We start from the raw sequence: 13,177 nt of genomic DNA, 5'->3' as shown, positions 1-13,177 counted from the left end.
GTCTAACATGGCAGATTTTTCTGATTTATTGTAAGTAAAACAGCATTTTTGTTACTTTTATAAAATTTTACTTTTTAAAATTTAGCATTTAGATAATAACTTTTAATCTATTAAACTTTAAACTGAAGATGATATTTTATATATCATGCATAGTTTTCAAATTAAGAATTTACTAAATTGTTAGGTATTCATTAGGGATGTCAATAAATAATCAACTATTCAAATAGTCTTCGATACCATCGACGTTCGACTAATTTTTTTATATTCGAATAGTTGGTAAAAAAAAAAAATTACGCAAAACTGATTATTTACACACTTTTATTTAGAATTAAACTACCGTCGAAATTAAGGGGGACTTATTTTAATTGCGATATTTTAAGTGCATTTTATGCATATCAGTTTTACCCCATACAGTATAATTAGCAATTAAGATAAAATGTTGTATTTAGTGCAGTTTTTTCTAAATGTACTTGATATTCCGTCCTATGGGTAAGGTGGGTTTTTTTAAATGCCTTAATGTTGCATTTGTTAGAGTTTCGTGCAAGCATTTTAATTGTCATAACGGATGTTTTAAATTAACAACTTAATAAATTAGTTTCTCTTTGAAAACATTTATAACGTTAAAAATTAGATTCAATTTGCCTCAAAGTAGCTTGTATTAAGGGTATGTGACAGTTGGTTATTGATCACTAACTGTCATTTTGTTTATTATATAGTGATTCTCCAGACTTTGAAGATATATGGGAACAGCTAAATAAACAGACTCCTCCTTCGCCTAAGTATGGAACAACGGGGGGTTTTTTTAAAAGAAAGACTTATTATAAAGATATCTTTTTTATTTTTTACATATCTTCTTTTTTTAAATATTTTTTTAATTCAAAAGTTCTAAGTTTGTGTTAATTAATGCGTTTGAAATCATTGTATCTCTGTATTGAAAGTATAGTACATAACTCAAGTGTAGTTTGTATGCATCTTAATCTTTAATGGTAGGTTACTTATATGGTCAGTTTCTTCCAATTTTAACAAAAAAGCCTCCCTGTTCTTCTGAAACACCTTATGAAAGACTGAAGACATTGCAGCACCCTCCGTGCTAAAATCTTTGCTCTCGAGTAATAAACAACAAGCATCAACCCCGGCAGTTAAACAAGAGAATAACCAAAAGATGGATATAGTGACCCAAACCACACAAGACAAGGGAACTGTTAAAACAGAACTTCCTTTCAAAAGGTAAAGATATACACTAATTTTATTCAAATTTTATTTATACTTATTTGTAAGATAATACCAATATCCTTAGAAAAATTGGAAGTATCGTATTTTTTTATCTTTAGATACACATCCACTAGTACCACTAGTGTGTCAACGCCTAGTACTTGTACCTACTCGCCTCCTTTCGACGGGAACTGGCCTCCCGCAACAAATTCGACACCATTTTCAAATGTCGAGGATTCTATCCTGACAACCTTTAGGTAAAACAGTTGATATGACTATTGATGACTATTGTAAAGGATATAAAATATAATACTCTCTCTCTCCATCTCTCAGAGAAATAAAATAAATAAATGTATAATAATAATGAAATACTCTTCTTTTTATCTGATTACTAGTAATCACATTCAACATAAATTTGTAACTTTTTATAGGAGAAAGAACCCCCACAAATACGAAGCTTTAAATCAGAGGTTTGTCGAGCCCCGGGTAACCGCTTCGCGGGAATTTAAAGTCTTAAAGGTCCTTCAGAAACGCATATTCATGGATATGCAACAAAGTGAGATCATTGTCAATTATCTCACTGAAAAATACACAGATGAACCAGAAAACAAGCGAGTTAATTTTTCTACCATTCGATAAACCAATGATGTCTGTGAAATGAACAAAATAGTGATGGACTGTTGCGTTCAGTTTTCATTATGGAAAATTTGTTTTAAATATTGCTTGTGAAATGAACAAAACGATATTTACCTTTTTAATATACTAACATTATGGTCTTGGAAAAAGATATATCTTTGCCAAGTTCATAATATGTGCAAGTGACAAAATATGAGACAGTGGGAGATATCAATTTTAAATACGTTTTACCATATGTATGTATTAGAGCACTATTAAATATATATATATACAAAGTGAACGATTTTTTTGCCATTAGTTACATAATAAATATTGCTTTTATTGATGTTCCTGGGTCATAGTATAATCACAAACCCTAATTGGATTGTCTTAAAAACTAGATGAAAATAAAACGTACCTTCAGAAGGAGTAAAATCTTCTTCAGTTAATCTTCCATTAATTTTTCACTTGTATTACATCGTGGTGTATATATACCAAGAACTAAAATTCAACTACCTTAGGGTGAATTTTCTTTTTTATATACTCATAGTGAACCAATTCATTATCACTGTGACCTCAGACTTAATCTGACCTCAAAATATCCAGGTGACCTTAATCATGATATTGAGACCTCAGACTTAGAGTGACCTCAGAGTGTCCATATTATAGCTTCATTTTTATAATTGGGTGACCTCAGACTAAGGTCAATTATTAAGGTGACCTCCCTGTCCCATTTATCAAGGTGACCTGACCCTGTTTCATTTATCAAGGTGACCTCAAGGTCCTCAGAATTATCAAGGTAACCATACAAAGTCAAGGAGACCTTAGGCTAGTTGTCAAGGTTTATCAAGGGACATGGTTACCAAGGTGACCTCGAAAGGTGACCTGACCTGACCTCATTTATTAAGGTCGTCAATGACCCTTTGTGACCTGACCCTGACCTTATTTATCAAGGTGACCTGACCCTGACCTCATTTATCAACAAGGTGACCTCAAGGTGACCTCCTTTATCAACATAGTGACCTCAAGGTGACCTACATTAGTGACCCTATACAGACCTCAGACTACCCCCCTTACTACTTTAAACATGTTTGTTTGGCTTAAACTTTTACATATGTAGTAATGAATACGTGTATAAACAAATTATATCATCAACATTAGCCATGCATTTTTTTCATATGAAGTGTTTCGTTAACAAATCCGGATTTAAGCCTGAATCTGTTTTAAATTTAGTGTTCAAAAACATACGTCATATTTTACGTCACGGAGGCAGAAGATGAATCTGCAGGATGGATTTTAAGTTGTACTTTATAAGGTAAGAATGCGTGTTCATTTACCTATTTAAAATTATATATTGCAATAAGTCAATCTACGGGCTGTAGTTGTGTTCTTCTAGAAAATTCGGATTGAAAAACCATACTGTATAAAATAATGTAATGTCAACAACCGACGCGACGGTCATCATTGTTGTTAAACTTTTTAAAAACCAGCTCTATAATTGAACCTCTAAGGCTGTTGAAATTGTTTTAAAAATACAGTGAATAAATCAAACAGTAATTACCATGTTTACGAATGACAGAATGTAGAATATCTCAGAAAAGGTTAGGTCTGTAAATGTCTTCACACAAAGCTACAACTCAACAGCTTACTATCTATAGTTTATTTAGACCCTACAAGTTTAATGGTAAACAAGCATAAAAGATATATTAAAGTCAGACGCATTTAAAAACTTGGAAAGTGAAAGTAGCCCCCAAAACTAGAGCAAAGCTCATTGCAAAGCAACGAGTATGTCTTATATTGCTGTTTTAAATCAGTTGTTAATGAAAAAAGTCTTTACAATCCCACAGGGAAATTCCTAATGAATTATTTTGTGTCAACACAAATTGTACAATGATTTATATCTTTTCATTGAAATATTTATATCAATTCAATCCATTTTTCTTTTTAAGAAATCTTTATCAATATTCATTTGATAGTGTAATTTTTATTACATGCTAATTGAAAAAAGTGTTTTTATTTTAGGAATGCAGTGACTAGTGGACACATCACAGATGGCATTAAATAACACAGTGTCAGAGATTATGAAGAAATAAGTACATAATTATAAAAATTTCTTACATTTCTGCAAAACTGCAGCATGATGTATATTTTTTGAACTTGTAATATTATTGTAGTAAACTTAATTAGGTTCAATGAATATCAAATAATGAGTTACACTGTTTTACAGAGTATTATAATTTGTAGCAAATGGGTGTAGTAGTGCAGAGGTTTGTAAGATTTCTTGGATGCAGTCTGAAGACGATGAAGTGATGAAAGATCCAGGATCCAGATATTCGTCCTGAGCTCAAAGATATCTGCACTACATTTGCTATACAAGTTATGGTAATTAAATTTAAACATGGCTCTGACTGTATGATTGACGCTAATTATAAAATTTTATTAGTTCTAGTAATTTTTTGTAAGATTTTAAAATCTCACTCTGTAAAAATAACACAAATATATCAATGGTTTTCCACTTCTTAATTTGCAAAATTTTAAAAGGGCTGATGGTGGTTACTTGCATTAGTATTAATATTTTAGACAGAAGGTTAGACTTGACTTGTGAAATGATAAACAGCACATCGAAAAAGAAGTTGGACAAAAAGTGAGATTAATGCATGTATATAATTATTAATTTCTCTCTCTCTCTCTCTTTCCAGAACGTACAATGATGTAAGTATTCAACAAAATTTACTTGAGGAATAGAATGAAAAAACTTAACTCATGTTGTATTTGCAACTTGATCTTGATACTCTTCAAACTTTTATTTTAATAATGGAACAAACTTATAAACCATCTTAAAAAGTGTTACATGCTCTGTTTCTTTTTCAGAAACTATTAAAGCTGCAGTGAGTGAGAACCATTCACAGGAGAATGACAAACTTGTCTATATCACTGTCGTGTATCCGCGCCGGTAGTGACATGTTTGGATAACGTGAAAATGGCGTATCCATTGCAAAAACAATGAGTGTTGTGTCCTTTTTTCTATCGACAACGAGGTAAATATTAATTAAAATATCGTAATAGTCATTCATATTTTTCTGAAGGTTTTGCAGTTGAAAAAAATGTGCATTATTTTTGTTCATCGTTAATAAAAACGACTTATTTGTAGGAATATCAATCGTTATCGTGTCATTTTAACGCTAAAACCAAGAACTATTTCTAGATTACGTAGATAATATAACACATACTAAAAATCTGAAGCAGCCAAAATTAATTTAAAACATTACATTAACCTAATAAAATCAAACCAATGTCTTTTTAATACATCAATATGTATAAAAATAGCAATAACTTCATGCACCTGCTAAAGAAGTAGTACGGTTTGGATAAATAAATTATTCCGGTTTGGATGCTAAAATATAAATTGTGTAAATGGTACGGTTTGAATAATTTAAAGTTATAGCTATAGAATTTTTGATGTTTTAGACATAAAAAGAGCAGTTTACATTTTATCGGTGTGAAACCGAAGATACATCTTTTTTAAAAAATAGTGGACCATTCAATTATACAGCATGCAAAAGATGTATTTAAAGTCAGGTGAAAAGAACTTAATATACAGACGGTGAATTTTTCTTTCCTGTTCCTTTTATAAGCGTGATGAAACCAAAATACTTCAACATGTTCGAAGGGGACTAAAATTGGATGACTATAAGTTCATTTCTTTAGACAAGCATGTTTTTTCCTCTGATAAAATGGTATATTTAGTATATAGTTAATCAGAAATTGATTATTTAACGAATAAGGAATCAATCTTTGATCGAGTATCATGAGTTGATTATTTTGGTCGGGGTGTGGTCAAATCCAATAAAGCTCGAAACGAAATTATCACCTCACAATATCCAAAGAATGATTCCTTATTACTTATATTAATTCAATTCACAGCAATTGTACGATTAAATATTTGAATATTAATTAGCAAACGTCATTTGAATTTATTGGACTGAATATGAACAAATTGATACGTAGTGTTATCACATGAAAAACACTGAAAAATGTAAATATAGTTATATGAAGTTTTTTTTTACTAACATCTCAAAAGAATACTTTCTTTAATTTAAAAGAATAAATGAGTTAAAACTTGAGGAACATAAAAAAATGTAAAAAAAAGTTTTTCATCTTTAACCTGAAAAGCAATACATCATATTTATAAACACCTTAACAGACAACTACATGTATCTACTACTTTGATGGCAAGCGACTATATGGTGTGTTTTTTTAGCTATTCTAAAATGGTATAATCGTGAAGTAAGTTGAACGGAGAACATGCTTGGTAATACATGTAATACTATGAACGTGAGCCTCGTTTATATTCAATACAAAGCCTGTACATCGCTAAACGAAGAAAATTCTACGATTATTTCACTCCCAATGATATAATACAAAGTACCATAGATGTCTGCCAAGTCATATACCGTATAACGGGTATTTTCTGCGGCTTGAAATTTTTGCGGTTTAACCTCTAAAAAGTATCAAATTATATTCTGCGTTTTCAATTTCTGCGGCTACATTAGACCGCAAAAAAATACATATGTTTACCGAATTTGCCTTAGGGAACGTAAACTAGAGAACCAAACTTACACTATTGTAGCGTTTTTATTTCCGTATTAATACAAAATACTATTGTAAAATATTAGTATTCATACAAGCATGCAAATTTCTTTTTATAACTATCAAAATGACAAGATACAAACACTTCAGTAGCGTTCATTGCAGAAAAAAATTTAAAAGGAGATCAGTTTTATTCACAATGTAGCTTTACATATCTTAAAATCGACATTCTTACCCTGTTAACGGTGAATGAGAACTAACTCTCAAATGTTTTACAAGTCTACTAAATACTGCTTGTAAACTTTTCTCAATTCATTTTCATTTCAAACTCGACTAAACACACAGTCCTAACATCTGTTCAGCTATAAATGATATCGCACAGGTAACATGAGATAATGTGTGAAATATGACACAGAGCCCCTTAATAACGGACTGATCACGTTTGAAAATTATAGCTTGTATTTTAAATAGTGTCAAAATTAGTGATTTTTTTAAAAGAATATTTTGCGTTTTGAATTTTTGCGGATTTTTCTTATCCGCAAAATACCGCAGAAAATAAACAACCGCAGAAAATACCCGTTATACGGTATTTACTCTGTTGTTAAAAAAAGTTGGTCCAAAAAATTCAAATGATGACGAGACCTAAGTAAACATCGCCATTTTATATGTACATTTATTCAATCATAATTCTCACCAGAAAATCAAACGATAAATATGTATCTATGTATATCAAGACGTTTTGGTGACTCATGCGGGAAATGAAGGTTGCGTTACTGCAGAAAAAGTACAAAACCCGCGTTAGTATTTAACATGAAAGTATAATGATAAAAATGTCATAGTTAAAAAATTGCTAAAGCGCAGTTATTAGGCTGTTGCAAAACTAAAAAGTTGTTTTTTGGAACGTATCAATTTTTAATTAAAAATAATAGACAAGTATGATGTTTGGTAAGTTAAATACTCTGTATCAAAAGTGAATTCTTTTTCATTGTCATGAAACCCATACCAGGATACCAATAATTGAATATATCCACGTTATCACGGTTTGTTCTGTGCAGTGTATCTATATATTATATCGTTTCAATTTTAAAAGAGAATTTTTTTTTGTATCATTAGATGATTTTACAGACTTTAAACTTTTTAAAGTTGGTATAATTCAATTTCTGTATTTGACTGATCTCTTTTGATTTTTTTTTTACGTTTTCACGTTTATAGCGGATAACGTTATAGAATCATAAGTTAATTGAAACTGTCGTAAACACGTTTTTTTTTTTTGTGTCGGTAAAGATTTTGGTAAGGCTGAATCTTTCGAAATTAATATCAATGGAATGATTATACAACAGACTTAACATATCTGTAAAGCACTCTGTATGCAATTTTCCTAAGCCAATTGCAAGTTATTTGGAGCTTGTGTAAAACTGAAATTCAAATTACGGTATATTACGTTTTGTTGACTTAAATGCACAAGTCTTTAACGTGTATGTTTATTTTTTTAACATATATGTCTATTACATGACGATATATATAGTATTAAAAGCATGCTTTGCAGTGAGGGCATGTATATCGCACAGTAGCGATGCTTTATCCCCTTTGCGAGGGATAATTAAAAGAACTGGTTACACTCATATATTAACCACATCCAAACCGTATCAGATGCGTATCCAAACCGATCCTATTTTGAAAAACAAGGTCATCCAAACCTGTTCCGTTGTTCACAATTAATCGACATAAACTGCTTAATTACATAATTTTAACATAAACTTCGTAGAACTTTAAAGATTTGATATGCTTTTAAATATATCTGATGATCTTTTTAATGTAAAAGTAGACAATGTAAGCCTTAAATAACACGAAAACTTATCAAGAAGCAAACGAAGCCACCATTTTCACTTTATCCAAACACGTCACTACCGGCGCGGATACACGACAGTGTATATGATATTTGCAACAATAAAAATGATATGTATTTTTATCTCTGTTTTTTTTTTTTCATCAGATAGCTGGAGCTGCAAAATTAATGCAATTTTTAAAAGAATCGGTGTTGTAAAAACAGGATAATCAGTTGAAGAGGAAAATTCAGAAAGAGAATTTGTACCAACAATGAATTAAAAAATAAAAAAAAATATTTAAAGGCATATTTTCAAATATGCTTAAGACATATGTGATACATGTTGTGTAAACAAACACAAAGGATAAAGGAAATGAGTAAACACAAAAATGGAATTAAGATATGTTAAACATATCACTGGATGAAATATCTGGTTTCAGCGCTGCGGAAACCCTTTGGAAAGTCTGCGGAAACTTAAGGTTACTTTAAGTTTCCGACAGGTTTCAGCACGGAAACTTCAAGTTTCATTAAGTTTCCGCAGTGCTGAAACTTAGGCTGTCCATGAATCCAAATGGTTTCCGCAACGGAAACTTAATGAAACTTGAAGTTTCTGCATAGTTTCAATCTCCATATACGTTTGGGATACATATTGTTTACAAATGGTTTCCGCGACGGAAACTTACTGAAACTTGAAGTTTCTGCATAGTTTCAACCTCCATATACAATTGGGAAACATATTGTTTACAAAGGGTTTCCGCAACTGAAACTTACTGAAACTTTTTATATTTTTGCTTTCACAAAAGCTGAGCAAGGTTTCTACTTAATGTAAAAACAAAACAATTTCAAACAGTTCCAAATTTATTTTGTTCAAAAATCTGAAATTGTTTCCAATAATGAATAAAATACAGCGCTAGCCAAGATACAATAATGGAGAAACATCCATATGGCAATTCCCTTATTAGGGACTTTTATTTAAAAAATGATAAAATTGCACAAGAAAAAAAACTCCCATAGAAATCTTTACATTTGTATTTTTTTTTCATCTCGATTAAATGCCGATCAAATCTCCCTTTAAAAATGCAACAAAGATCTTACTTTTTTAAAAATATGAATGCAATTTACAAAATAACTGCACGTACATGAAAAAACAAAGAAAACTTCACTGTTACATGAACATGATACACTTGTCTCAATTTGTTTTGAACTACAATGAATATGTACACCATAAAATATTTTTGAAAAGTCTAAAGTATCCATCTTTAAAAAAAAAAAATACACTACAAAATAGTAGTTGACTATAGAGGTATGACCCAGATTTGATTTGAATATGTCAATAAATTCCAAAATGAGGTCAAAGTGACCCACTTACAAGTTGGGATAAACCTTTTCTTTGTTAGTAATATAATCTAATGTTTTACAATAGAACAAGATTTGATATCATTTTTTTGATAATCCATTAAGTCCGAAGTGAACTTTTTATTTCCACCCATGATGTACCAACTGATCAGATTTTAATATCATAAGCCTGTCAGTATTTAATAGATGACCCAGAGGGAGATATGAAAAGCTTGTTGGCCAATAAAAAGCTAACAATGGAGCAGTCTGTCAAATCATGTGCAAAAATATGATGTACACATTTAATTAATTATGCTGATTGCAACACACTTCATTCCTGATGAATATTCTTCTTTACACACGGTTTACCTTCCTACATTTCACTACTTTACCTACATTAATATTTTTAAATCCAAGACATGAAGTAAAATATACATTGTTTATATATGACAAGTATTACTACATGTACATGTACTTGCTTTTTATAGCATGAATGTATAAAATACAAAGTATCACACAGATCATTCACCTTACAATTCTCATCAGTACCAGCATTTTACTTATGATATAAAAGCTAATTCCAATTAAATATTAGTTACATAACACAGATTAAAATAAAACCCACATGGAAACAACTTTCCATCCAAGTACTTTTGTTATATAAAAATTGTAATACATGGGGTATATGTTGTCTTTATATTTTTTCATATGCGACATAATTGAATATTGTTTGGTGTATTTTATCATTTCTATGACCCATGCATTCATCTCCTAATGCAGTGTTTTTACATTTAAGATTGGTTTCTTAATTTTTCATATATTGCTGCAAATAAAAACTAAGTTATCAATAAATGTTAAAACAAAGAAAATGGGAAAAAAAGTAGTTAACACTTATCAACTTGGAGGTGTGAGGATATATGTTACATGGAGTCTAATATGTTAGGCAAGATTTGCAAATATAACAGATTATTTAAGAAAATGAAAATTAATATCTGCAAGGTCTAATCAATCATTTAATAAGTCAAAACCATGTGTTTTTTTAAGATTCTAGCTTACAGACAGACATTGTAATATACAGGTATTTGATCATATAAAAAAAGTACTTTTATAGTTAATAGGTTTTTTGAAATGAGAATACTTTACAGTTTAAAAGTCTTGTTCTGCAGAGGTTTAGTCGGGTCGTAGAGATGTGTCCATTCGAATCAATAAGGAGTGTCCTTGGCTGTTGTTGATGTAACCCGAGTCGTAGTTTATGGAAATAGGCCTTTTTGGGGGACTTTCGAGCATTGTCCAGACCGGTGAAGCACTCGTATGATCTCATCATCGCTACAGCAGACATAGTAGTTCTGGACAGTGGTAGCATTAAAATTCTTCTTCTTGCGATGAACTTGTTCCTTTCACTGGGCTGTACTTTATGTCTGTTCTATTTATCTTAAACATGAATAATAAAGTTTCATTTAGATTTTTAAACAATAAACATAAGTCATTCAGCCTAACATGTAATAAAAGCATTCTGAATAAAATTCTGAATACAGAAGCTACTATGCAGTTGCCAGTTGCTGTTTAAACTATGTCATATGATGACTACAGTAGTATCTGGTCTAAAATGTTTCATTTTATGTTTGAAGCTATGTAATTTCCATTTTGATTCAATTATTGTTTGTTGAACAATGGAAAAACTTATCAACAATAAGTGTGTTTCACCCCCCCCCCCCCCCCCCAATCAACCTCCTTTTCAAGAACTTAGACCTGGATTTCCCAAAAATTACTACAGTAAATTATCTAAGAACCAGTGTGCGCGGGAAAAAGAACGAGCTAAACCTACAGTTTATCAAACAAAATTTTTTGTCTACGTCCCATAATGCTCTCTAATGTTTTCACCCGTGGTGCTATGCCAAAAATGGCCGACTTTTAACTCGTAATTTACGGTGTCTTAAGGTTTGAAGACACGTTTAGAGTACCGCATATGCTTTGGCGAGACTCAAGAGATTTGTTACTTGCTTCCATACCTTTGTATTGAGTCGAGATACGTAAACAAAGACGAACAAAGTCATGAATGACGTCATAGTGCTCTCGCGCTACATTTCCCGCGGTAAATTCAGAGGTGGATCAAACATCTGTAAAGCGTGTACTAGCAATTTCAGTATAGACTGCGATGCCTCACTGACATATGATTTGTTTTCATTTATTTTTTTCAATATAGAGATTATATAAAAATATATATTCAGCAAGAGCCATACTTTACTGTCATATCGATCCATTTTAAGCTAATTGTGCATGCATGTACAGTAGGCAGGTAAGTACATGAGTATGGAGGAAATAAACAATAGGACATTTTAAACTAAATAAAAAGGAATAAAGAAAAAAAAATAAACAGTTAAAAAATATATGTAGATATTGCATAGTCAAATCAGTAAATTATTTTAAAGTGGGAAATTACATCCCTACAAACAGGGACCGCGGGCTCTCTCTCTCTCTCTCTCTCTCTCTCTCTCTCTCTCTCTCTCTCTCTCTCTCTCTCTCTCTCGGGAGAGGGGTAGGGGGATAGGGGGATGCGCTATTGTAGAGCAATACTCTCTCAAAAATTCTTTGACGTTCGTTGATACCTAAATAACACTAAGTTGACATTGAATGATGCAAGGTATGTGTAATTCCTGCTGCGCTTGCCAGAACGGTAGCACCGTAAAACATATTAAACATCCAACACATGAATAAGTTAATGGTGAAAATAATCAATTTCAAAACAATACCTTGCGTTCACATCGTCCAGCTGGTCAAAACATTCTCCCGAATCACCGAACAGAGGATGCAACTAATCACCGGAAACATTGACTTTGTATGCTGTCAATGCTGAAAAAGAAAAACGTGAAAGATTTCATTTTCCGGATTTAATTAATAAATTTCTTTCGTTACATTTAGAGTTTGTAAATTGTTTAATGTGCGAAAGATTCATTGTTCGTCTTGTTTACCAACCAAGCATTCATATATTAGGGACGTTTATATATTTATATATGTGTATACCCTGGATAATCTTGATTATCATGCATATAAAGTTGGTGAATGGTTAACTTGGTCAAAACGTATATTTAAAAGAGATACGGTAATAAAAATTAAAACGCCGAACCAAGTTTGAAAAAATGACGCCATCTTGATTTGATGGCGCGAGATCTCGTTTACAAATGATAGATAAATTAGAGCCTTAAAAATGTTATTGGGAGTATTTATATTGTGAATTAAGTTACCTTGACATGAGTTCTTCGTTCCTGCATTATCTCCTTGTTGTAGAGGCTATTAATGCTTCTCAATTCTCCATTTTACAACAGCACCTTCTTGTCCATTTTAATCTTCGCTCGGAATCATAAAGTGCGCCAATACCATGAATACTGACCAATCAGAACCCGCTAAATCTTGGACAAGTGCATCTTGGAATAGTTTAAAATGAATAATGTTTAATCAAAATTATCATTTTTTACCGAATAGTATACTTTTTACATGTATATTTATTTTAAATAAGAACTGTCGGAGTCAGTATTTCCTGGTTAAATACGACAAAGTATTGGCGTGTGTTTGTTACAATTGTATTTTTAACACGTGATTAAC

General features: G+C 31.3%; 1 long non-coding RNA gene across 1 annotated transcript; it reads right to left on the bottom strand.

Annotated features, from left to right (window-relative positions):
• Positions 1-10,297: 10,297 nt before the first annotated feature.
• LOC128173653 (uncharacterized) lies at positions 10,298-12,914 on the bottom strand. The gene is made up of 3 exons (XR_008242540.1): positions 12,820-12,914; positions 12,328-12,427; positions 10,298-11,008 (listed from the first exon to the last, which is right to left on the bottom strand). It is a non-coding gene; the product is annotated as an uncharacterized LOC128173653 (long non-coding RNA).
• Positions 12,915-13,177: the final 263 nt, after the last annotated feature.

The sequence above is a fragment of the Crassostrea angulata genome, chromosome 2 (genome assembly GCF_025612915.1).
Source record: "Crassostrea angulata isolate pt1a10 chromosome 2, ASM2561291v2, whole genome shotgun sequence".
Taxonomy (NCBI): Eukaryota; Metazoa; Mollusca; class Bivalvia; order Ostreida; family Ostreidae; genus Magallana; species Magallana angulata.
Note: the sequence above shows the minus strand (reverse complement) of the source record. Positions and strands in the feature narration are given on the sequence as shown.